The following is a 27515-nucleotide window of genomic DNA, read 5'->3' as shown; positions in this document are numbered from 1 at the left end:
TTATATATAATGCACTCAGATGAACCGGCAATGGATGCACGATGACAGACACACCTTCGAGTACATTAAGGGCATGCATAGTTTTCTCGAAGCGGCTGAGGCAAACAAGCAGAATGGTTTTATGTGCTGTCCATGCCCTATATGTGGGAATACGAAGTCTTACGTACTCTGACCGGAAAATCCTTCACAGCCACCTGCTTTATAAGGGTTTCATGCCACACTATAATGTTTGGACCAAGCATAGAGAAATAGGGGTTATGATGGAAGACAACGAAGAAGACGAGGACGATGACAACTATGTGTTCCCTGAATACGGAGATGCTGCAACGGGGGAAGCTGAAGATCAAGAGGAACCAGACAATGTGCCCGATGATGATCTCCGCCGGGTCATTGTTGATGCAAGGAGACAGTGCGAAAGTCAAAAGGAGAAGCTGAAGTTCGATCGCATGTTAGAGGATCACAAAAAAGGGTTGTACCCCAATTGCAAAGATGGCAACACAAAGCTCGATACCGTACTGGAATTGCTGCAGTGGAAGGCAGAGAATGCTGTCCATGACAAAGTATTTGAGAAGCTATTGAAAATATTGAAGAAGAAGCTTCCAAAGGATAACGAATTGCCCGACAGTACATACACAGCAAAGAATGTCGTATGCCCTTTAGGATTGGAGGTGCAGAAGATACATGCATGCCCTAATGACTGCATCCTCTACCGCGGTGCGTACGAGGATTTGAACGCATGCCCGGTATGCGATGCATTGCGGTATAAGATCAGACGAGATGACCCTAGTGATGTTGATGGCGAGCCCCCCAGGAAGAGGGTTCCTGCCAAGGTGATGTTGTATGCTCCTATAATACCATGGTTGAACCGTTTGTTCAGAAACAAAGAGCATGCCAAGTTGATCCGATGGCACAGAGAGGACCGTAAGAAAGATGGGAAGTTGAGAGCACCCGCTGACGGGTCGCAGTGGAGAAAAATCGAGAGAAGGTACCGGGCTGAGTTTGCAGGTGACCCAAGGAACGTATGGTTTGGTTTAAGCGCGGATGGCATTAATCCTTTCGGGGAGCAGAGCAGCAATCACAGCACCTGGCCCGTGACTCTATGTATGTATAACCTTCCTCCTTGGATGTGCATGAAGTGGAAGTTCATTATGATGCCAGTTCTCATCCAAGGCCCTAAGCAACCCGGCAACGACATTGATGTGTACCTAAGGCCATTAGTTGAAGAACTTTTACAGCTGTGGAATGGAAACGGTGTACGTGTGTGGGATGAGCATAGACAGGAGGAATTTAACCTGCATGCGTTGCTGTTTGTAACCATCAATGATTGGCCTGCTCTCAGTAACCTTTTAGGATAGACAAACAAGGGATACCACGAATGCACGCACTGTTTAGCTGACACCAAAAGTATATACATGGAGAAATGCAGGAAGAATGTGTACCTAGGGCATCGTCGATTTCTTTCGACCAACCATCAATGTCGAAAGAAAGGCAAGCATTTCAAAGGCGAGGCAGGTCACCGGAAGAAGCCCGCCATGCGTACCGGTGATCACGTACTTGCTATGGTCAATGATTTACATGTAATCTTTGGAAAGGGTCCCGGCGTGCTATCTGTTCCGAATGACGCTGAGGGACGCGCACCCATGTGTAAGAAGAAATCTATATTTTGGGACCTACCCTACTGGAAAGACCTGGAGGTCCGCTCTTCAATCGACGTGATGCACGTGACGAAGAACCTTTGCGTGAACCTGCTAGGATTCTTGGGCGTGTATGGGAAGACAAAAGATACACCGGAGGCACGGGAGAACCTGCACATTTGCACGAAAAAGACGACATGCCTCCAAAGAAGTATGAAGGTCCTGCCAGCTACGCTCTTACCAAAGAAGAGAAGGAAATCTTCTTTGAATGCCTGCTAAGTATGAAGATCCCATCTGGCTTCTCGTCGAATATAAAGGGAATCATAAATATGGCCGAGAAAAAGTTTTAGAACCTAAAGTCTCATGACTGCCACGTGATTATGACACAACTGCTTCCGGTTGCATTGAGGGGACTTCTACCGGAAAATGTTCGATTAGCCATTGTGAAGCTATGTGCATTCCTCAATGCAATCTCTCAGAAGGTGATCGATCCAGAAATCCTACCAAGGCTAAGGAGTGATGTGGCGCAATGTCTTGTCAGTTTCGAGCTGGTGTTTCCACCATCCTTCTTCAATATCATGACACACGTCCTAGTTCATCTAGTCAACGAGATTGTCATTCGGGCCCCGTATTTCTACATAATATGTTCCCCTTTGAGAGGTTCATGGGAGTCCTAAAGAAATATGTCCATAACCGCGCTAGGCCAGAAGGAAGCATCTCCATGGGCCATCAAACAGAGGATGTCATTGGGTTTTGTGTTGACTTCTTTCCCGGCCTTAAGAAGATTGGGCCCCCTCAATCGTGGTATGAGGGTAGACTGACTGGAAAAGGCACGCTTGGAGGGGACTCAATAATATGTAGGGACGGGCATTCTTGGTCTCAAGCACACTACACAGTTCTACAGAACTCTACCTTGGTGACTGTCGGTGTCAAAACTGGCGGATCTCGGGTAGGGGGTCCCGAACTGTGCGTCTAAGGCGGATGGTAACAGGAGGCAGGGGACACAATGTTTACCCAGGTTCGGGCCCTCTCGATGGAGGTAATACCCTACTTCCTGCTTGATTGATCTTAATGATATGAGTATTACAAGAGTTGATCTACCACGAGATCGTAGAGGCTAAACCCTAGAAGCTAGCCTATGATTATAATTGTTGTTGTCCTACGGACTAAACCCTCCGATTTATATAGACACCGGAGGGGGCTAGGGTTACACAGAGTCGGTTACAAGGGAGGAGATCATCACATCCGAATTGCCAAGCTTGCCTTCCACGCAAAGGAGAGTCCCACCCGGACACGGGACGAAGTCTTCAATCTTGTATCTTCATAGTCCAACAGTCCGGCCAAAGTACATAGTCCGGTTGTCCGAGTACCCCCTAATCCAGGGCTCCCTTAGTAGCCCCTGAACCAGGCTTCAATGACGATGAGTCCGGCGCGCAGATTGTCTTCGGCATTGCAAGGCAGGTTCCTCCTCCGAATACTCCATAGAAGATTTTGAACACAAGGATCGTGTCTGGCTCTGCAAAACAAATTCCACATACCACCGTAGAGAGTATAATACTCCACAAATCTAATCTGCCGACAAATTTCATAGCATGACATCACGCCACGACCCGGTCATTATTCGAACCGTTTTTCTCAACCAGCTACTACACATATTGCGAGGCGGTTTTCTTGGCACGTCTTGTCGAAGCAGAGATCGTGTCCCCTTATCACGGGATTCTCATCAATACGGGTGTGGGTAACCCAACCGCGCCATCAATCGCGACGCTTGGGGAATAAGCGATTTTACGGGGCAAGTAGGGAGGCACACAGTTTCTACTACCCTTATAAAGGGACAAGGACTCCTCTTTTTCACCCACGCCTTCTTCTTCCCTGCTCATCCAGTCTCGCGCACTCGAGTTCCAGTGCCCAAGTTCTCATTTTCTCCGCAAAACCATTCCAAACATGTCCAGAGCGGGAGGCAAGTGGATGGTCTCCTCCGTTACGGAGGAGGACATTACAAAGCTCTGGGAAGCCGGATACCTGGCCGCAGACATCGCGCACCGGCTCCCAGACGCGGGGCAGATCGTCCCTACTCCAGAACCCCATGAGAGGGTTGTATTCCTCACCCACTTCGTCCGCGGACTGGGATTTCCTCTCCACCCATTTGTCCGCGGGCTCATGTTCTACTATGGGCTGGACTTCCATGATCTGGCCCCCAATTTCATCCTCAACATCTCGGCGTTTATCGTCGTGTGCGAGGCCTTCCTCCGCATCAAGCCCCACTTCGGCCTATGGCTGAAGACCTTCAACGTGAAACCAAAGGTGGTGGTCGCCCAACAAGCGGAGTGCGGAGGCGCCATGGTGGGCAGAATGCCCAACGTCACCTGGCTCGAAGGCTCCTATGTGGAGATCGTGAAGGGGTGGCAATCGGGGTGGTTCTACATCACCGAGCCACGTGACACCAACTGGGTGGCGGCCCCCGAATTTTGATCCGGCATCCCCATGCGGCTCACCTCCTGGAAAGAGAAGGGCCTATCCTAGGGTTCGTCGGTGGAGCTGGCCGGACTACAGAACTGTGTCAAGAATATGATAAGCAAGAAAATCAAGCTTGTCAACGTGGTCCAGGTCATGCTCTTCCGTCGAATCCTCCCGTGTCAAAGACGGGCATTCAATATGTGGGAGTTTGACCCGGCCGAGCACCAGACGCTGTGATACGTCTCCAACGTATCTATAATTTGTGAACTATTCATGCTATTATATTATCCATCTTGGACGTTTATGGGCTTTATTATGCACTTTTATATTACTTTGGGGACTAAACTATTGACCCACAGCCCAGTGCCAGTTTCTGTTTTTTCCCTTGTTTCAGTGTTTCGCAGAGATGGAATATCAAACGGAGTCCAAACGGAATGAAACCTTCGGAAAAGTTATTTTTGGAAAGAAAGCAATACGAGAGACTTGGAGTGCACGTTAGGAAAGCAACAAGGGAGACACGAGGCAGGGGGGCGCGCCCACCCCCCTGGGCGCACCCTCCACCCTCGTGGGCCCCTCGTGGCTCCTCTAGCGTATTTCTTCCGCCTATATATATATATATATATATTCATATACCCTAAAACCTTCGGGGAACAGAAGAGATCGGGAGTTCCGCCGCCGCAAGCCTCTGTAGCCACCAAAAACCAATCGGGGCCCTGTTCCGGCACCCTGCCGGAGGGGGATCCCTCACCGGTGGCCACCTTCATCATCCCAGCGCTCTCCATGACGAGGAGGGAGTCGTTCACCCTCGAGGCTAAGGGTATGTACCAGTAGCTATGTGTTTGATCTCTCTCTCTCGTGTTCTTGAGATGCTACTATCTTGATGGATCGCGAGCTTTGCTATTATAGTTGGATCTTATGATGTTTCACCCCCTCTACTCTCTTGTAATGGATTGAGTTTTCCCCTTGAAGTCATCTTATTGGAATTGAGTCTTTAAGGATTTGAGAACACTTGATGTATGTCTTGCGTGGGATACCCATGGTGACAATGGGGTATTCTATTGATCTACTTGATGTATGTTTTGCTGATCAACTTGCGGGTTCTACCCGTGAACCTATGCATAGGGGTTGGCACCCATTTTCGTCTTGACTCTCCAGTAGAAACTTTGGGGCACTCTTTGAAGTACTTTGTGTTGGTTTGAATAGATGAATCTGAGATTGTGTGATGCATATCATATAATCATACCCACGGATACTTGAGGTGACATTGGAGTATCTAGGTGACATTAGGGTTTTGGTTGAAGTGTGTCTTAAGGTGTTATTTTACTATGAACTCTAGGGCTGTTTGTGCCACTTATAGGAATAGCCCAATGGATTGATCGGAAAGAATAACTTTGAGGTGGTTTTGTACCCTACCATAATCTCTTCGTTTGTTCTCCACTATTAGTGACTTTGGAGTGACTCTATGTTGCATGTTGACGGATATTTATATGATCCAATTATGTTATTATTGTTGAGAGAACTTGCACTAGTGAAAGTATGAACCCTAGGCCTTGTTTCCTAGCATTGCAATACCGTTTACGCTCACTTTTACCACTTGTTACCTTGTTGTTTTTATAATTTCAGATTACAAAAACCTATATCTATCATCCATGTTGCACTTGTATCACCATCTCTTCGCCGAACTAGTGCACCTATACAATTTACCATTGTACTGGGTGTGTTGGGGACACAAGAGACTCTTTGTTATTTGGTTGCAGGGTTGCTTGAGAGAGACCATCTTCATCCTACGCCTCCCACAGATTGATAAACCTTAGGTCATCCACTTGAGGGAAATTTGCTACTGTCCTACAAACCTCTGCACTTGGAGGCCCAACAACGTCTACAAGAAGAAGGTTGTGCAGTAGACATCAAGCTCTTTTCTGGCGCCGTTGCCGGGGAGGTGAGTGCTTGAAGGTATATCTTTAGATCTTGCAATCGAATCTTTTAGTATCTTGTTTTATCACTAGTTTATATTATAAAAGAAAATTACAAAAAATGGAATTATGGTTGCCTCATATGCTTCATCTTTTTAATGTCTTTCATGAAAATGATGGGAAGGAAAATTGTGCTCAAGTACTAGAAGAAGAATTACATAGAATGCTTGGCATAAAATATGTGAATGATGAGCATGATTGCAATGTTGTTAGTATGAATTCTATGAATATCCTTGATGCTAATGATATTCAAAGCCACAAGCTTGGGGATGCTATGTTTGATGAAGATGATATTTTTTGTCCCCCAAGTTTTGATGAGCAAATTTACTATGATGAAAGCATGCCCCCTATCTATGATGTTTATTGTGATGACATGTATGCTATAAAGAATAATGATAACCATGAAACTTGTCATCTTGATCCTAATTTTCAATCACATGATAGTTATTTTGTTGAGGTTACTCCCACCACTATTCATGAGAATAAATTTGCTTATGTGGAGAGTAATAAAATTTCTATGCTTGTAGATCATGAAAAGAATTATTTATGTGATGGTTATATTTTTGAATTCATTCATTATTCTACTAAAATTATTATGAGAGAGGATCATATGCTTCTAGATATTGCAATAATAACAAGTTTCCTCTCTATGTGTTGAAAATCTTGAAGATTTGCTTGTTTTGCCTTCTTATGCTAGTTCATTATTGTTCCCATAACTTGTTTGCTCACAAAATCCCTATGCATAGGAAGTGGGTTAGACTTAAATGTGCTAGTCATATTCTTCATGATTCTCTCTTTATGTTTCAATTCTTATCTTTTTTGTGAGCATCATTGAAATCATGATGCCTAGCTAGGGGTGTTAAACGATAGCGCTTGTTGGGAGGCAACCCAATTTTATTTTAGTTTCTTGATTTTTGGTTCTGTTTAGTAATAAATAATCCATCTAGATTCTGGTTAGATGTGTTTTCATGTTTTAATCAGTGTTCGTGCCAAGTAGAACCTTTGGGAAGACTCGGGTGAAGTCTTTATGATCATGCTGTAAAAAACAGAAACTTTAGCGCTCACGAGATTAGCTTCAACTTTTTACTGGAGAGTGATATTTAGTTGATTATTTTTGCAGATGATGACTAGACAAAGTCCTCAGGTCCACCAATTTATTTTAGAATTTTTGGAGTTCCAGAAGTATACGTTTGATACAGATTACTACAGACTGTTCTGTTTTTGACAGATTCTGTTTTCATTGTGTTGCTTGCTTATTTTGATGAATCTATGGCTAGTAAAATAGTTTATAAACCATAGAGAAGTTGGAATACAGTAGGTTTAACACCAATATAAATAAAGAATGAGTTCATTACAGTACCTTGAAGTGGTGTTTTGTTTTCTTTCGCTAACGGAGCTTACGAGTTTTCTGTTAAGTTTTGTGTTGTGAAGTTTTCAAGTTTTGGGTAAAGATTCGATGGACTACGGAATAAGGAGTGGAAAGAGCCTAAGCTTGGGGATGCCCAAGGCACCCCAAGGTAATATTCAAGGACAACCAAGAGCCTAAGCTTGGGGATGCCGCGGATGGCATCCCCTCTTTCGTCTTCGTTCATCGGTAACTTTACTTGGAGCTATATTTTTATTCACCACATGATATGTGTTTTGCTTGGAGCGTCATTTTATTTTCTTTTGTTTTGCTTGCTGTTTGAATAAAATACCAAGATCTGAAATTCTTAAATGAGAAAGAGTCTTCATATAGCTACATAATTATTTAACTACTCATTGATCTTCACTTATATCTTTTTGGAGTAGTTTGTCATTTACTCGTGTGCTTCACTTATATCCTATGAGTAAATGGTTGAATGATTTGAATGTCATAAATCTGAAATTATATATGTTTCATATGCTTATCCCATGGGGAGTAATGACTTCACATATAAGAAGTAGAGGTGGTAAATTTATTGAAGGTTAGCAAACATTGTATTGGTCACTTGAACAATTCATGAAAGAATATTGACGGAAGAGAGATTTCACATATAAATATACTATCTTGGACATCTTCTATGATTGTGAGCCCCATTAATTATTTTCAAACCTGATCAAATTAGTTGAAGTTGGACAAGGAAGACAATATAATGAGTTATGCTTGGGTATATTTGTATAGAAGTTATATTGTTATGGATCCTCTAACATGTGGTGCTTGCTATTTAGAATCCTTTGCTAGCCAAAATATTTGTACTAAGCGGGAATACTGCTTGTGCATCCAAACTCCTTGAACCAAGTTTCTTCCATGAGTGTCCACCATATCTACCTATATGCGGTATTTACCTGCCGTTCCAAGTAAATTTGCATGTGCCAAACTCTAAACCTTCAAATAATAATATATTTTGTATGCCCGAATCGCTCATGTAGCGACTAGGGGATAGCAGTATCTTCCATGCTAGGTGGGTTATTCTCACAATGAGTGGACTCCGCTGATCATTCACGAGAAAATGGCTGGTAACTGGGATGCCCAGTCCCATGATCAAAAGATCGAAATCAAATCAAAAATAATTGCAAACAAAACTCCCCCAGGATTGATGTTAGTTGGAGGCACCCGTTGTTTCGGGCAAGCCATGGATTGATGATTATTGGTGGAGGGGAGTAAAAATCTTTACCTTTATGTTTGGGAACCGCCTATAATGTATGTAGTATGGAAGATATTGGGAACTCTTGGTCTTTATGTTGACAATGAAAGCATACATCTCAAAATTATTTTCATCTCTGTTTGTGCTTCGAGGTCTGGCACCTCTGCAAATCCCTGCTCCCCTCTGCGAAGGGCCTATCTTTTACATTTATGCAAGAGTCAGTAGTATTCCTTCTCATTCCAACCTACTCTTTAGTTGGCAAGCATCATGTGGTGGAGAAAGATCTAAGCATATATGGCCATTCAAATATATTTGATCATGAATTATTATTGTTGACAATTATCTATATGATAAATAAGTTGGGAGGCGAAACATTAAGCCCCTATCTTTCTCTGTGTTCGATGGATGCTATTTGTTCTAAAAATATGCTTTGAGTGGTAGCAATGATGGAAGACTAAAAGATAGTTGAGTATGTGAAGTTTGCTGAATCAAAGCTCTGACATAGACTCTTCCTGAAAATAAGATGAATTGTAATTGTTTGATGACTAATAACACGGTTTGTTAGTTTTCAAGAAACTTTATGATCTATACTTTAACATGTGAATAGCTTGTTACTTGATCATGAAAAGTTCTATGAGTTGAGCTACTGTTATGACATATAATGATGCTAGAAAAGGTGATTCAAATTATCATTGATCAAACTTGTGCACCTGCTAGCATTCACACTTCATAAATTATTTCTTTTATCATTTACCTACTCGAGGACGAGCAGGAATTAAGCTTGGGGATGCTGATACGTCTCCAACAAATCTATAATTTATGAAGTATTCATGCTATTATATTATCCATCTTCGACGTTTATGGGCTTTATTATGCACTTTTATATTACTTTTGGGACTAACCTATTGACCCACAGCCCAGTGCCAGTTTCTGTTTTTTCCCTTGTTTCAGTGTTTCGCAGAAAAGGAATATCAAACGAAGTCCAAACAGAATGAAACCTTCGAAAAAGTTATTTTTGGAAAGAAAGCAATACGGGAGACTTGGAGTGCACGTCAGGAAAGCAACGAGGGAGGCACGAGGCAGGGGGGCGCGCCCACCCCCCTGGGCGCGCCCTCCACCCTCGTGGGCCCCTCGTGGCTCCCCTAACATATTTCTTCCGCCTATATATATCCATATACCCTAAAACCTTCGGGGAACAGAAGAGATTGGGAGTTCTGCCGCCGCAAGCCTCTGTAGCCACCAAAAACCAATCGGGACCCTGTTCCGGCACCCTGCCAGAGGGGGGATCCCTCACCGGTGGCCATCTTCATCATCCCGGCGCTCTCCATGACGAGGAGGGAGTAGTTCACCCTCGAGGCTGAGGGTATGTACCAGTAGCTATGTGTTTGATCTCTCTCTCTCTCTCGTGTTCTTGAGATGGTACGATCTTGATGTATCGCGAGCTTTGCTATTATAGTTGGACCTTATGATGTTTCTCCCCCTCTACTCTCTTGTAATGGATTGAGTTTTCCCTTTGAAGTTATCTTATTGGAATTGAGTCTTTAAGGATTTGAGAATAGTTGATGTATGTCTTGCGTGGGATACCCGTGGTGACAATGGGGTATTCTATTGATCCACTTGATGCATGTTTTGGTGATCACCTTGCGGGTTCTGCCCATGAACCTATGCATAGGGGTTGGCACCCGTTTTCGTCTTGACTCTCCGGTAGAAACTTTGGGGCACTCTTTGAAGTACTTTGTGTTGGTTTGAATAGATGAATCTGAGATTGTGTGATGCATATCGTATAATCATACCCACGGATACTTGAGGTGACATTGGAGTATCTAGGTGACATTAGGGTTTTAGTTCATGTGTGTCTTAAGGTGTTATTTTACTACGAACTCTAGGGCTGTTTGTGACACTTGTAGGAATAGCCCAATGGATTGATCGGAAAGAATAACTTTGAGGGGGTTTCGTACCCTACCATAATCTCTTCGTTTGTTCTCCGCTATTAGTGACTTTGGAGTGACTCTTTGTTGCATGTTGAGGGATATTTATATGATCCAATTATGTTATTATTGTTGAGAGAACTTGCACTAGTGAAAGTATGAACCCTAGGCCTTGTTTCCTAGCATTGCAATACCGTTTACGCTCACTTTTACCACTTGTTATCTTGCTGTTTTTATATTTTCAGATTATAAAAACCTATATCTATCATCCATATTGCACTTGTATCACCATCTCTTCTCCGAACTAGTGCACCTATACAATTTACCATTGTATTGGGTGTGTTGGGGACACAAGAGACTCTTTGTTATTTGGTTGCAGGGTTGCTTGAGAGATACCATCTTCATCCCCCACGGATTGATAAACCTTAGGTCATCCACTTGAGGGAAATTTGCTACTGTCCTACAAACCTCTGCACTTGGAGGCCCAACAACGTCTACAAGAAGAAGGTTGTGTAGTAGACATCACGCTGCGAGAGCTTTTCGACACGACGCACAAAGACGTCTGGAAGGTGCTGTTCAAGGCCGCCGAGGTACCTCCTCCCCTTACCGAGGATCGCGGACTCAGCGCAAAGCGCCCTACCAATCCGGTAAGCTCTTTATATCTCACAAGATATTCCTTTCCCCAGTATAATCGTGTGAGGGATCTGAGCCTCCATGCCATTTTAACAGGACTGGGTAGCGCCAGCGGAGCGGATCGATTGTCCGGCCCCTCTGCCCGAAGATCCAGCAGAGGCTCTCTTAACGGAGATGCTGGTTCCGGCGCCCTATGAGGTGCCGGAGAAGAAGGCCAAGAAGAAGGTCGTGGGGACCAGGAAAGGTCTCCGGCGCAAGGTCGTATCGGACTCATCGTCCGATAACTCCGAGGCGCCCTCCTCCCACGAAAACGAGGATGAGGAAGAGGAAAGTTCTCGCCCCCCTCCCCAGCCGGGGGGGCAATAAAAGGAAGGCCGCCCCATCTGGGGAGGCTGAAGGGTCCAAGAAGGGAAGGACCCTCCTTCCGGACTACTCCACAACAGCCGCTTACAGCGACGAGGAGTGGTTGCCCAGGGACAAGCCCCTGGCGAAGTCATAAGTATCCGGATACCATAATAGTTCTGGTATGTTTTGTTTTATTGCTTCTTATCATGCCGAACATGATCATGCAGTCCATCCAAAGCCTATATCGACGTGTCCTCTTCGGATAAGTCTTTTGGCCAGTCGGCGATGAACAGTGATTCACTCCCGACCGCCACCTCCCCCCGCCCTACAGACGACGTCGAGGTGTTGTCTCAAAGGGCACTGAACCAAGGGGAGATAATTCTGGAGGCGCTCCACGGCGACATCCTAGATGCTAGGCGCATGGGGGGCAAGACTCCCGTGGGCTCTAATGACGGGGCAGCAAGTTTGGCCCCCAGCCGGATACTGCGCCGGAACCTCCAGTGGTTCCGGATTCTGTCAGGCGACCCCTCACTAAGGGGGGCGAGCCGTCTGTGCCAATGGCCGTTTCCATCCGGAGGCATCGGACAACTTGCTGGAAGCGCTTCACGGCGCTTCCATTGACGAAGAGCACTGCACTATCATGAGTGCGGTGGTCGAGAAGGTTTGGTCCGCCAAAAGCGGACTGACTGAAGCCTGTGCCAGCCTCCTAACAGGCTTTGAGGTAAGTAATCAAATTATGAAAAAATGTTACAGCATAGACAGTAGCCCCTGATGCTCTGTATGGTGTTCGCAAAGACAGGCCGAACAGAGGATCAAATAATAATTACAGGAGTCTAATCAGAATATGTCTATGTGAAAAAGCAGGCTTCGCTGCTAGCCGCTGCCGCTCGTACTGCGGAGGTCCCCGGACTGAAGCGGGACCTTGAGCGGTCCAAGGAAGAGCTCGGCCTTATCAAGAGGCAGGTCGAAGAGAACAAAGGTAAGTGATACCCCATCCGTATATTGATAAAGAAAAAAAATAAGGTTGTTGTTAGATCATAGGATCGTCATGAATTTTGCTAGGGGCCACGACCGAAGTGGCGGCCTTGAAGAAGGCTCTGTCCGAGGCTGAAGACAGAGCGGCCACGGAGCGCACCGAGCGCGAGAAGCAAGAGGCCCGAGTCGGCGAGGTTCAGCAAGAGCTCCGGGATTTTGTCAAGAAATACGAGTCCTTGGAGCATGACTCTAAGACGCAAGGGTCCGAGCTTGCGAAGGCCCTCGAGAACGCACAAAATGCCAAGGCCGAAGCCCAAAAGGCCCTCAAGGAAATTCAGACGGTCAAGAAGATAGCGGTGGGTAAGCCATTCATTATGCAAAGCAAGCATGTGAAGGAAACTTTCCTTTTACTTACCCGAATTTGGAGCTCTCCAGGAGCGTTCGCAGATCTACCCAGCAGCGTATCGAATGCCGCGGAGTTCTACCGGGCCGAGGAGGGAGCTCGACGGAGAAGTTGTTCTGGTCTCAGTATACTGGGACCAAACATCCGATGCCCTTGAGCGACCAGTTGAAGCAACTGGTCGAGCTTCATAAGGCGGCCGAACTGGCCATGAAGGGTCTCATAGTCCGGATGTGGCCTGGCGAGCCCCTGCCTGGCAGCTACTTCGGCCTGGTAAAGCGGCTTGTGAATGCCTGCCCACGTTTTGAAGTCATAAAGCGGTCCGTCTGCATTGAAGGTGCGGGCAGGGCCTTTGCCCGTGCGAAAGTGCACTGGGCGAAGATGGATGCCGAAAAGCTGGTGAAGGAGGGGCCGCCAGAGGGCAAGGAGCATCGCCACCCCGAAAAGTATTATGACAGTGTCCTGAAGGGTGCTCGCCTTGTGGCGGAGGAATGTGCTAAGGATGTAATATTTGAATGAATGTACTCATGTGATCTTGTAAGATGAAAACGAGTTCATGTGCGCTATATAACGCTTGTTGATTTAAAATATTACCTTTTGTGCGGCCGTTTATAAAATCTGAGAGTTGGCTAGTCGTCGGCTTCTGCCCCCATGTAACTAGTACTGAGGTGTTCGTGGTAAACCTGATCACTCTTTATCCCAGTTTTGGGTCCTTCGAAGGAGGTGTTCAGCACAACGAACCAGGCAATCAGACTATAAAGCTTTATCACTCTCACTTAGCCATAGAAGCCTACAATTTTAAATTTTAGCGAAGCCCCTAGTATTCAGAAGGCCGAACTTGGGGCGCTATGTACGCCTAAATCGGACAAGGTTGACTCCTCGCCCTAAGTGGAAAAAATCTTTAAGGATTTGAGACCTCTAGAATAGCGACCAGCTCTCGCCGCATCATGACAGTTAGTTTTCGGCTTTCTCTACTGAGGTGCTCGTCCGGAAGAACCGGGACACAACTGCAGTAGTTCTCCCAGTGCTACCTTAGCCGATATAGCGGAATGTAAGGTACCAAAACATGGGAGCCAGGCAAACCCAACTATTGACCCAAGACATGATTCGGAGCTGATGCATATAATGCTATAAGTTCGGGGTGCCGCACTGTCGAAAGTGTTCGGGCTTTTCATGTTGTGTTATGGGGTACACTGAAGCCCCTGGCACACTGGACATATCAGAATGTACCGCTGCAATTTGTCGTAAATAAGGAGACAAGGAAAAAGATGAAGAAATGTAATAATAAGCTAACGCTGTACATTGTTATTTAAATGATACGTCAAAGCGTATGTATACAAGTAGTATAATAAGCAAAAAATAGGACTATTTGACATGTCCTATTCAAGGGCAAGCTGCGTATGGGTATGTAAAACAGGTATAGTGATCGTTATCAGAGACCACCAGGGGATTCCCTTGTACGTCAGAGCTTCTTGCTTCCTTGGTATTTCCTTCCCGTAATGGGTCCGATAATCAGGCTATCGGAAAGGGCTTCCAGAGAATAGGGTCCTGAAAGAGAAAAAATGATAAAGATATACGGGCCCTGAGGCGGTTGAGCCGCATTGTGGGTCGTGCCATAGTTGTGCCTCCGCCCCATGGTATCTTGAGTGCGTAATTGTACGCGCGGCGCAAATTTCGCCGCTTGACTGGGACTATGACGGAGGCCGAATTGCTAGGCGAGCTCTGAACATGCCGGGCGATCCTGTTGCAGGGTACTCCGGACTCGCTTGAAGGTGTCCGGGGGCTTTATCGCCGAATTGGCGGTTTGTCTCAGAAGGCTGCTTTGCACTTCTGCTGCGAGGGCCGCAGTGTGCTCCTCCATACGGACAGATCAACTTCTGGCGAATGCATTTCGTCCGAGCAGTGCGTGATAGCCACTGCAGAAGGGGACGATATCGAAGATTAACTCCTCGCTTCGGAAGTTGTCTGGAGATCCAAAGACCACTTCCAGTGTGATCGAGCCCGTGCAACAGGCCTCTACACTTGGTATGACACCTTTAAAGGTGGTTTTTGCGGGTTTGATCCTCGAGGGGTCGATACCCATTTTGCGCACTGTATCCTGATAGAGCAGGTTCAGGCTGCTGCCACCGTCCATAAGGACTCGAGTGAGGTGAAATCCGTCAACGATGGGGTCAAGAACCAATGCGGCAGAACCGCCATGACGGATACTGGTGGGGTGGTCCCTGCGATCGAAAGTGATCGGACAAGAAGACCATGGGTTGAACTTTGATGCGACTGGCTCCATCGCATAGACGTCCCTTAGTGCACGCTTCCGTTGCCGCTTGGGAATATGGGTTGTGTATATCATGTTCACCGTTTTCACTTGGGGAGGAAATTTCTTCTGTCCTCTTGTTTTCGGCGGCCGGGGCTCCTCCTTGTCGTCGCTATGCAGCCCTTTTCCTTGTTTTCGGCATTAAACTTGCCGGCCTGTTTGAACACCCAGCATTCTCTGTTGGTGTGGTTGGCTGGTTTATCGGGGGTGCCGTGAATTTGACACGAGCGATCGAGTATGCGGTCCAAACTGGACGGGCCCGGATTACTTCTTTTGAACGGCTTTTTCCGCTGACCGTATTTAGAGCCACTGAATCCGGCATTGACTGCCGTGTCTTCGGCGTTGTCGCCGTTGTTGCGGCGCTTGTGTCTGTTGCGACGTGGCCTGCCGTTGCTATCTTTGGCATCTGAATTGCCAGGATTTCTTGATGTGTTGTTGCTGCGAGCCAGCCAGCTGTCCTCGCCCGCACAAAAGCAGGTCATGAGTGTCGTGAGGGCTGCCATGGACTTCAGCTTCTCCTGGCCGAGGTGTCGGGCGAGCCACTCGTCGCGGATGTTATACTTAAATGCCGCTAGGGCCTCGGCATCCGGACAGTCGACAATTTGGTTCTTTTTAGTTAGGAACCGAGTCCAGAATTTCCTGGCTGATTCCCCTGGCTGTTGGGTTATGTGACTCAAGTCATGAGCATCCGGTGGTCGCACATAAGTGCCCTGGAAGTTGTCAAGGAATGCGTCTTCCAAATTCTCCCAACTGCCAATGGAGTTTGCCGGCAGGCTATTCAGCCAATGTCGAGCCGGCCCTTTGAGTTTTAGTGGGAGGTACTTGATGGCATGTAGATTGTCACCGCGGGCCATGTGGATGTGGAGGAGGAAATCTTCGATCCATACCGCGGGGTCTGTTGTACCATCATATGATTCAATGTTCACGGGTTTAAATCCCTCTGGGAATTCGTGATCCATTACTTCATCAGTGAAGCATAGGGGGTGTGCGGCGCCTCTGTGCCGGGCTATGTCACGTCGCAGTTCATACGAGTCTTGTCTGCTGTATTCGGCCCGGCCGGATTTGCTTTTAGTATATCCGGCGTGACGGTCGTCGTCACGCGTTGGGGCGCGCCCCCGTGATCCGTAGATCGATCTTGTATGTCGTGCTTTGTTTTCCAATATGTCTCGCAGGTCCTGCGTGTTGCCCCGGGCCTTGGTGTTTTTGTTTTACTGGCGACGGGGTGCGGGCTGGACTTCGGGCTGATATGCCGCTTTGTCTCGGCCACGAGGTGGCCGGTCAGCCGCATCATACGCTGGTAGTGCAGGCTTTAATGCTTCCTCCTCGAGTTGGGAGCAACCTGCTCTTTGGGTAATTTTGGTTGGGCGCTCGAGTTCGTATTACTCGGCCGCCAGGACCTCAGTTCGTATTCCTTGAAGCTGTTGTTGCTTTTTCTTCAGGCTTTTTGTTGTGGCTACAAGCCGGCGCTTGAAGCGCTCCTGCTCGACGGGATCCTCAGGCACGATAAATTCTTCGTCGCCGAGGCTCACCTCGTCTTCGGAGAGGGGCATGTAATTGTCATCCTCTGATTCTCCATTTGCTGCCTGTTCCTTAGGGCTAGCTTGCCCGTCCTCCCGCTCGAAGCCTGACTGGAGGGGATTGTCTTCGTCTTCGGCACTATCCGCAACGTTATTGTATCTTGTGCCGGCACTACAAGAAATATGTCAACTAGTGACCTTCTGGCAGTGACCCTGGAAGAATTGGTCATAGATCTATGACCATTTGAGACCAATTGGTCAAAAGCTGTTCGGAGGGCTCCAAACGCTAAACTATATCGACCATTTTGGTCAGAAAGGTCGTAATTTCCTTACACGAAATGGTCACAAAGCAGACAGCACTGATCCGCTGCCTTATTTCTAGCTGGTCATGACCAATATAGATGGTCATAACCTTGTAAGTTGTGGTGGATTGCTATGACTAGGCGCCACCTCATCAGTTTTGCCTATGTGTCATGTCCATGTGTCAATTTTTACCCTAGGTTGTGAAGCAACCTATATTTCTGTCATTCCAAAAATTCCCAAAAAATTGGGCATTCTTTACTATCCAAATCATTGCCTCATGACAATATTCAACTCCATTTGCCTGGTAAATCTACCTCGGCAAATTTCCAAAGTTTTTGTTCAACTCGAACTGTTGTGAAGGAAGTACTAGCTAGGCATATCCTAATGAGCTGAATTTTTGCCACATCTTTTATATGCCCAAATCATTGCTCTCCACAAAATTTGAGCCCCATGTAACAATACATGTGAGTGTGGCTTCAACATTCATATTTCTGTCCAGTGTGGTACGTTGCAAAGCAAGTGACACCTAGGCTCCTCCATTTGAGCTGCAAATTTTCCAAGATAGTGTCCTTAGTAGATGATCATCCTCGGCCAAAAATCAAGCCCATTGGCCATGTGCATTTCCCGTACCACTAATCAAACACTTGGGTGCTAATTCATGTTTGAGCATTGTTCGGTCTCCTCGTGAGATTCTTCTGTTGTTATTTTCTTCCAAGCATCTACCTCGGGAGTGCCAAACCTACTAGACATGCCTAGGCTTCCCAGAACGCATGGCAACGCCACGGTCACGCGGTGACCACGCGGCGGGCATGCGAGTCTACGCGCTTTGGAGTTGGGGCCCTGGGCCACCGTCTAAACCTCAGCGTATCACCACCAAACCATGTATTTATGCTTAAATAGATAGTTATGTACCTATAAATGATTTTTGGAAAAAATAAAGAGCAAACTATAAGGCAGCTGTAGTTCAAATTTGACCCGCTTCCTGCTGAATCGGCGGAAATTTGTCTTTTCACCAAAGGTGGATAATTATTTTTACACCCAACCATTGTGTCAATTATGCATTAAACATGGCCTAGTATTTTATAAAATTGATTTGGTCCGTTTTTGCAACAATTATTTGGTAGTTCCTTCACAAAAAAAAACTCATTTCAGACACTCGAAAAATGGAAAATGAGTTTTCCGTGCAAAGAAAATGAAAACTCCCTTAGGCAACATTGTTCGGAATTCCAAGGTGCACCCTTGTGCACAATATGAGATCATTTGAACAAACTATGCCATGAATGTGGCCATAAGATTGATCATTTAGCTTGAAAGCCACGGATCTTCACGCATGATAGCTCATTCCTGAGAACACTTTTTTAAAATAATTGCCGCATTACAAGTTTATTATTTTTCCTGGAAACTTGGTCACATATGATGACACGATGCGAAGGTTTTCCAATTTTTTGAATGTTTTTGAATTTTTTATGCCCGTTTCAAAATGTGGTCAAAACGGCGGGCTTGACCGTTCCTAGCTAGTTGTTGAATCTTGGAAACATTTTGATGTTTCTCTGATTAAATAGATAGTTATGTACCTAGAAATGATTTTTGGAAAAAATAAAGAGCAAACTATAAGGCAGCTACAGTTCAAATTTGACCCGCTTCCTACTAAATCAGCGAAAATTTGTCTTTTTCACCACAGGTGGATCAAAACTTTTTACACCCAACCATTTGGTCAATTGTGAATTAAGTATGGCCTACTATTTTAGAAAAATGATTTGGTCCAATTTTGCAACAATTATTTGATAGGTTCTTCACAAAAAAACCTCATTTTGGGCACTCAAAAAATGGAAAATGAATTTTCCGTGCAAAGAAAATGAAAACTCCCTTAGGCAACATTGTTTGGAATTCCAAGATGCACCCTTGTGCACAATACGAGATCATTTGAACAAACTATGCCATGAATGTGGCCATAAGATTGATCATTTGGCTTGAAAGCCATGAATCTTCACGCATGATAGCTCATTTCTGAGAACACTTTTTAAAAATAATTGCCGTATTACAAGTTTATTATTTTTCCTGGTAACTTGGTCACATATGATGACACAATGCGAAGGTTTTCCAATTTTTTGAATTTTTTGAATTTTTTATGCCCGTTTAAAAATGCGGTCAAAACGGCGGGCTTGACCGTTCCTAGCTAGTTGTTGAATCTTGGAAACATTTTTGATGTTTCTCTGATTAAATAGATAGTTATGTACCTAGAAATGATTTTTGGAAAAAATAAAGAGCAAACTATGAGGCAGCTACAGTTCAAATTTGACCCGCTTCCTACTGAATCGGCGGAAATTTGTCTTTTTCACCAGAGGTGGATCAAAACTTTTTACACCCAACCATTTGGTCAATTGTGAATTAAGTATGGCCTAGTATTTTAGAAAAATGATTTGGTCCAGTTTTGCAACAATTATTTGGTAGGTTCTTCAGAAAAAAAAACCTCATTTGGGGCACTCGAAAAATGGAAAATGATTTTTTCGTCCAAAGAAAATGAAAATTTCCTTAGGCAACATTATTTGCCAATCTAAGATGTAAACTTGTGAAAAGTATGATATCATTTGAACAAATATTTGGTAGGTCTTTTACAAAAAACTCATTTTAAGAACTGAAAAGTGGTTTTTTCTGAAAAACTTATCTTTGATTCGGCCAATTTAGATGATCATAAGGTCTTTGAATTGTTTGCTGCGTTCTGATTGGTCCATGGGCATATCACGCGGATCATGGATTATACACCGTCGAATGCTCGTGGATTCAACGGCAGTCATCAACCCTTCCACACCAACCCTAGCTCTGTTCTCGTTTTTGCATCCGCACCCCCCCCCCATTCCTCCAGCTCCCTCCAGATCGAGAAAGAGATCGCCGCCGCCACCTCCCTCCAGCGGAGCTCGCCGCCGTCCATGGCCTCCCCCACGCCCTCCTGCTCCGCCCGCTCCTCCTCCCTCCACGCCTCCCGCGCGCCGCTGCCGATTTCCCAAACCAGACCGCCTCCCCGGTTCATTCCTTCCTCCCTTCCCACCCACCTGCCTCGGCGCCGCCACCCAACTCGTCGACGACCTTACGCATCGCCGCCGGCCTCCGCTCCCTCCCCTCCCACATGCCCGACGCCCCACCCTCTCCACCTCCCCTTCTCCCCCTACCCCCAGTATCACCCAGGCCCAACAGCACATGCGGCGGCCAGATCCCAGATCCAGCACGCCGGCCTGTGCCTCACCGGAGGCGCACACGCAGAGTGAGGTGGGCTGCCCGCGTGCACACGCCATGGACCTCCGTCACGGGACGCCAACGCGTCTCGTCTGCCCGGCCGCGTCACCAGACGGTTGCCTGCCTGCTCCCTGCCGACGCCATCCCGTGCTCGGGACGCCGCGCCTACCACGCCCCGACGTCCCTCCTCCCTCTCCCATACGTCGGCCCCGTCGTCCGTCCTCGAGGTACCCCGCCCGACCACCCCCAGTCAGTTCTCTTCTCCGTGGCTGGTTCAGCGTGACGCGTTCCTGACATTTTTTCTCTCCGTCTCTGTGGTTGGGCAGATGGAGAGGGTGCTCAAGGATGATGCCATCCAGGAGAAGGGCGAACGCGCCAGGGTGGTAACCAGCCCCCTCCCATCTGATCTGCTTGTTTTCCTTCTTGGTCTGACTGGGTCGGTTCGTTCGTCCGTTGGTTGGATGGCGCTGCTGCAACTGTGTGCAATTAGTATATAGTGATCTCACTTAGACTGCAAAATCCATAGATTGTTAGTTCGACAAGTACCAGACCAACAACCTGACTGCCGGCTTCGCTTAGTTACATAAGTGAATACATTTCTGCTTGTAAGAGGGTGTTTGGTTGGACGGTAAATTTGCTGCGCAACTGGACCTTGTTACATGCAGTGAAACAAATTGCCACATCACTGGTGAGCTAATTTACATAAGAACACGAGCAGGACTAGATCTAAGAATCACAGAGATTAAGTCAGTATATCTGACTTGGGTACAAGTCGCTACAGGTTGCTACTGACACACACTTAACCCATCCTTTTAATTATTATTATCATTGTGTGTTGATTATACGAGGTGTTAGCTCTTCCTGGACCTCTCATCATTTCACCTGTAGCTAATGAAGCTTAGTGGGAAGCATCAATAAATAATTGTTGGCATATTTGATAATTTTAGATAGTTGCTGAGGCAGACATGCTGGTCCTCAGGTCAAAATATATCTTTGCCTGATCATTGTATAGGTGGTATGACTATAACTGAACCATATGTTCTGTTTTATCATATATAACTGAATCATGAGTTTGTTTCATATTTTAAACCTACATGAAAGGAAGTGTGCTTGTTGACGATGGTTATTGTTGCTGAATCCATATCCTGGTTCAGACTTATATTTTGCTATTCTTAGGTGGCAGGCTTATACGGCATCGCGAGCAGGAGGGCAATGAGGGGTTTGCTGCTCTTCTCCTAGGGCGACCAAGAGGTCCTACCCCGAGCTCAAGCACGTCCACGCCGACCCACCACGACAGGTAGCATCTCCATCTCCCTCTCATCTTCCTCTGCTCGCTATTGCTGCTCCGAATTATACATGTTGGCAGAGAGATGTCCCTATTTTCCTCAGTACTATGCACTGCTATATTTATGTGGTTGTCTTTGTGTGCATCTTATTTTGAAACCAAGTGAGACACCTCCATCCCCTACATCTTGGCGATCCCTCATGCGTTGCTCTCACTACCTCCTGCCCCTAGATTTCCAATTGCCTTTGTTCCCTGCTCACTTAATTAATTAAGTGATCAGCATCATTTCTATGTAGATATGCAACTCTTGAGTATATTGTCCTTATATGCCCCTTTCATACCATTCCCACTCAAATCAAAGCTTGTGTATGCACTTGATATTTGCAATGAGACTTGAGAGAACTTCTGTATGCACTGAAGTTTTCTCTAATATAGATTTTTCAAATAATATTGAGTGGACATATAGAAGAAAGCTTGTGTATGCACTGAAGTCTCAAAACATGTCACCACTTGTAGATGTCTACATGCTGCCACCTCCACTTTTATCCCAGCTTTTTGCGCTCACAGCTGTGGCATGTTATATCGGCCAATGCTATCATGATAGGAACCTATATGAACACAAGTTTTTGTATATACCCTTTTTGCATCCGAGTTTTGTAGCGACATCACAGAACCTTGTCGACAAGATCTGAGACAGTTTAGGTACATGATTCTTGTTATATGACTGCTTTCACATATGCAAAATCTGCCTGTGCACATTTTCTGAGATGGCTGAAACGCACGCCAGGTCCTGCCTGTGCCTGGGGGCTTTGAATTTCGCGTTTGGTACTGAATACTGATACTGGGACGTGGGCGGTTGTGTTTTAGGATTTGTAGATCTGTTTCTTCCCTAGCGTTGCTGTATGCTGGAAAACATTGTCAGGGCTTGCAGGTTTTTTATTGTTGTACGCTGTTGGTCAGCTCTGTTCTTGTTATAGGACTTCTTAGAGATTTCAATATGTGTTGCACATGTATCTCTAGATGTATTTAAGAGTGTAGATATACTCATTTTGCTTCGTATGTAGTCCGCATTGGAATCTCTAAAAAGACTTATATTTAGGAGTAATATATAATACATACGTGTTTATCTAAAAGAACCTGATTCACCTGATTGTTGCATCCAAAATTACAAGTAAGCGCGATGCAAAATGTAGGCTTGGCTCGTCCGGCAACACGACGTACTCCCTCCATAAAAGAAATATAAGAGTATTTAGATCACTACTCTTATACTTTCTTTATGGAGGGAGTACAGAGTTTCTTGCAATTTTTTGCCACTCACTTAGTAGCCACTCAAACAAGCAGAACCAAGAGACAGCAGCGTAACAGATAAAGGAAAAAAGGCAGAAGCACAGGCGAAGGACAGGCACTGTTGGATCTTTTGCTTTCATGATCTCAGCGAGAGCATACTCAAGAACATTTGTTCAATGCATCTCGCGAAGATAGGAGCTGCTGTATCCAAACTATGTACATAAACAGTGCAAGATACATGCATAGCTCAAGACCTGCAGGGGCCGTCTGAGGGCCGCAGCAGATAATTAGATTTTTGGGACTCTGTTTCTATGCTCTGCTCGATAGCATTTTGGATATTGATTGGACACGCTTTACATAAAACGATTTATCTTGTACATTGCTCTGCCTAACTTGTATATACATGAAACCATACTTGTCAAATATCGAGTATCACTGCTGAATAATAACGGCTTAATAACGTCTTGTTTTCTGTTCATTGAATCACAATTCTTCTCTCTTTTTACCATCAGTCCATCTTACAGCCATCAATAAGAAAAACACTTATCTTCATATTAGGCTTATTATTTTCTTGTCTGCAGTATTATAATGTACATATACTTTTCTGTTCACTGAATCACAATTCTTCACTCTTTTTACCATCAATCCATCTTCTTACAGTTGCATGTTTTTTTTGGCTGTCCAGATGACCAAGCTCAAGGAGGAAGCAGCTACTCATCACTGAGGACAAGTAACTCCAGCAGGTTGACGCCGTAGATTCACAATGTACCTTCTATATGCCCATCCAGTTCTGTGATTTGTGTCTTGAAACCCAAAAAACCCCATGCCCATGTGGGAGCTGAACCAGTCTTTTGCTTGTGGAAAATAATATCCTTGGCTGAATCGACTTGAGGCGGTTTCTTCGAAATTCTTGGAAATGCTTTGGTAGTTTCTTTCGGCGAGGAACTGTTTCATACTGAAGTTTACTAGTACATGTGTGGTTTGCTACTTGTTGCTTCGTTTGGGTTTGGTTGGTTCCAGCGGGGAGATGTGCACGCACACTGGCAGCATGAGCTAGCAGCCATGATTGCCAGCCAGCCACCACCATGTAAATGTAATAAATGTGTGGCCTATCTAGTGTGCTGCTGATAGAAATATAGATGTGTGGCCTATCTAGTGTGCTGCTGATAATCTGTTTTTACCTCACTTGGCAGGCACCATAATCTGTTTTTACCTCACTGTACTGTAGGAATAAATGTGTGGCCTATCTAGTGTGCTGCTAATAGAAATATAGATGGAAGATTAGTTGACCAGTTATGCAATCTATAATCCTTCATATATACTGCCGTTGTCTATGCGTGCTGCTGCTCCATACATGTTTAATCAAATCTATCAAGCAGTTGTTGTCATGTCATGCTTGCTGTATTAATAGCCAATTTAGTTGCGTATTGCCAGTTCAAGTTTTTTAGTATATATCATGTTATGTTTTGCCATTGAACACCTTCCAACTTAAATGCTGAATTGCCTTGTACACATAATTGTTTGTAATCTATGGGAAAGCCGTTAATAGTCAGCTGACCTCATGAACCGTATAAATATATCAAAATCTTGTGTTGTTAAATTGAGCTTATTGTCAATTCTTGCTTATAAGCTATGTTTGATGCTCCCTACAGGTTCTTATTCTTCTTCTTTTGCATAGGTGAAGTATGAAGTGTGAAGTCGTGAATCCTATCAGCAACAGTAGCATATTATGTATTGTAATATCAGGCAGAGTGTAATATTAGTCAGAGTAGCATATTATGTATTGTAATATTTAGTGTTGTTTTGGATGAATTTCATTTGCTCTATAATCAGTTTGAAACATTGATTGTGTATATAATTTTAATACCTATGAAATGGAAACCTGACCAGGGGGACCCACTTATGTAAATTGGTTGACAAATTTTGAAATTTCTGATGTGTGGGTCCAATTGTGATATTAGCATGGTAAGTGGGACCAATCTGACCAGTGGAACCAGCGCAAAAATAATATGGCTGAAAATAGAAAATTAATAGTAATGGCCCAGAAATTAAAAAGGCCGAATAGTTGGGCCTGGCCCATATAGCTGACCCAAATTAATAAGAAAAATATATATAAAAAGGCTGAATTGTTGGGCTTGGCCCATGTAAAATATCGAACTGGACCGGGCTGAATCTTATCAACGACCTTTTCAATTGGTCGTAATTTTGCCATGTCAGATTGCCACGTCTGATCCGACGTGGTGAAACAATGACATTTTGTTTTGGTCGTGGAATTCTACGACCTTCTCACAGAGAAGGTCGTTAATTTCAGATTACGACTGCCAGCTTTTGACCATCTGTTTTTGGTCAAAAAAGGTCGCAAATGAAAATCAATGACCTTTCAGTGACCAATAGTGAGGGTCACAAGTTGACATATTTCTTGTAGTGCGGTATCGCTGCTTTTGCTATGGCGGGGCTTAGAGCGGCGCCGATGACGCCGGTGCTTAGGTTGCTTCTCGAGGGGATTATCCTCCGTTGCCTTATTGCCATCGCTTTCTTTGGGGGTGTCCACCACGTATATATCATATGATGAGGTGGCAGTCCAGCGCCCTGTGGGCGGTGGTTCCTGTTCTTCTCCTGCATCGTCGTCCATACCGTCGATGTCTTCGAAGCCGAAATCGAGCATGTCGGTTAAGTCGTCGACAGTGGCTATTAAGTGGGTGGTGGGTGGGGAACGAATTTCTTCGTCGTCCGCTTCCCACTCAAGCCGGACATGGTTCGGCCGAGGGCCTCCTGACAAGGAGAGAGACCTTAACGAATTTAGCATGTCGCACAAGGGCGAGTGTTGAAAGATATCCGCGGAGGAAAACTCCATGATCGGTGCCCAATCAGATTCGATAGGCACGGACGCAGGCGGTTCGGAGCCCGTGGCCGCGGACGAATCCAAGGGTCCGGCAACACAGGTCTCATAGGAGGTGAAGTCTGTATTCGGCTCTATCGCCGCTGAGTGTGCGGCCTCCGTGGCGGGGTCCATCCACCCGACGTCGGACGGTGCGATCTGCTCCGGATTGAAGGCCGGAGTAGCCACATGTGTGATCTCTCGAAAACCGTCCGACGGCAGAGCTAAGTCATGCTCGTCGTGACTGTGCGGCGCACCCGACATGGGCTCGAATCCGTCGAAGATCAAGTCTCCGTGGACGTCGGCAGTATAGTTTAAATTTCCAAACCTGACCTGACGGCCAGGGGCGTAGCTCTTGATCTGCTCCAAATGGCCAAGTGAGTTGGCCCGCAGTACGAAGCCACCGAATACGAAGATCTGTCCGGGGAGAAAAACCTCACCCTGGATCGTATCGTTGTCGATGATCGGAGGAGCCATCAAGCCTTTATCGTGACGACACAGTGGAACTCTCAATGAAAGCACCAATGTCGGTGTCAAAACCGGCGGATCTCGGGTAGGGGGTCCCGAACTGTGCGTCTAAGGCGGATGGTAACAGGAGGCGGGGGACACAATGTTTACCCAGGTTCGGGCCCTCTCGATGGAGGTAATACCCTACTTCCTGCTTGATTGATCTTGATGATATGAGTATTACAAGAGTTGATCTACCACGAGATCGTAGAGGCTAAACCCTAGAAGCTAGCCTATGATTATAATTGTTGTTGTCCTACGGACTAAACCCTCCGGTTTAGATAGACACCGGAGGGGGCTAGGGTTACACAGAGTTGGTTACAAGGGAGGAGATCTACACATCCGAATTTCCAAGCTTGCCTTCCACGCAAAGAGAGTCCCACCCGGACACGGGACGAAGTCTTCAATCTTGTATCTTCATAGTCCAACAGTCCGGCCAAAGTACATAGTCCGGCTGTCCGAGGACCCCCTAATCCAGGACGCCCTCAGTGACCCCGTATGTCGATGAACACAAGAACAGTCTGTGCTCCAAACACCCGGAGCAGTTTGACAACTGGATTACATGTGAACACATCATGACTTTCGGCAGTTGGTTGGAAACACGTCTCAGAGGTGGCAACACTGTTTCTGATGAGCTGTACTCGTTGTCTAGGGGACCATCTTCGACTGTATTGACTTACAAAGGATACGAGATAAATGGGAATACATTTTACATGATCGCCCAAGATCAAAAGAGCACCAGCCAAAACAGCGGTGTCTGCTTTGATGCAGCAACCAATAGGGGAAAGGACACATATTATGGTTACATAGTGGACATGTGGGAACTTGACTACGGACATGATTAAGTGCAAATGGGTCAATCTGTCAGGAGGCGGGGTACCGGTAGACCCACAATACGGAATGACAATAGTGGATCTGAACAATCTTGGGTACACAGACGAACCATTCGTCCTAGCTAATGATGTGGCGCAGGTTTTCTATGTGAAGGACATGTCTACTAAACCGAGAAAAAGAAAAGATAAGGAAGCGAATACATCATACGATGAGCCAAAGTGCCACATAGTTCTTTTAGAAAAAAGAGACATCGTGGGATTGGAGGGCAAGACAGACATGTCTGAAGATTATGAAAAGTTTCATGAAATTCCTCCCTTCAAAGTCAAGGCTGACCCAAGCATCCTGTTAAGCGATGAAAAATATCCATGGTTACGGCGCAATAAGCAAAGGACACAAGCGAAGAAAAAGTGA

At 45.6% G+C, this 27515-nt stretch overlaps 1 long non-coding RNA gene and 1 pseudogene across 4 annotated transcripts; both read left to right on the top strand.

Moving 5' to 3' along the window:
* The first annotated feature begins 34 nt into the window (after positions 1-34).
* LOC141026825 (uncharacterized) lies at positions 35-27515 on the top strand (annotated as a pseudogene).
* LOC109742487 (uncharacterized) lies at positions 19916-24794 on the top strand. Of its 4 annotated transcripts, none has more exons than XR_012200685.1 (4): positions 19916-20540; positions 20640-20693; positions 21497-21610; positions 23571-24794. It is a non-coding gene; the product is annotated as an uncharacterized lncRNA (long non-coding RNA). The 4 variants fall into 4 exon arrangements; XR_012200691.1 differs by having other exon boundaries at positions 20640-20696; XR_006662286.2 differs by having other exon boundaries at positions 19917-20540; positions 21490-21610.

Source organism: Aegilops tauschii, chromosome 1 (assembly GCF_002575655.3).
Source record: "Aegilops tauschii subsp. strangulata cultivar AL8/78 chromosome 1, Aet v6.0, whole genome shotgun sequence".
In the NCBI taxonomy this organism is placed as follows: domain Eukaryota; kingdom Viridiplantae; phylum Streptophyta; class Magnoliopsida; order Poales; family Poaceae; genus Aegilops; species Aegilops tauschii.
This window is presented reverse-complemented; position numbering and strand designations above follow the sequence as displayed.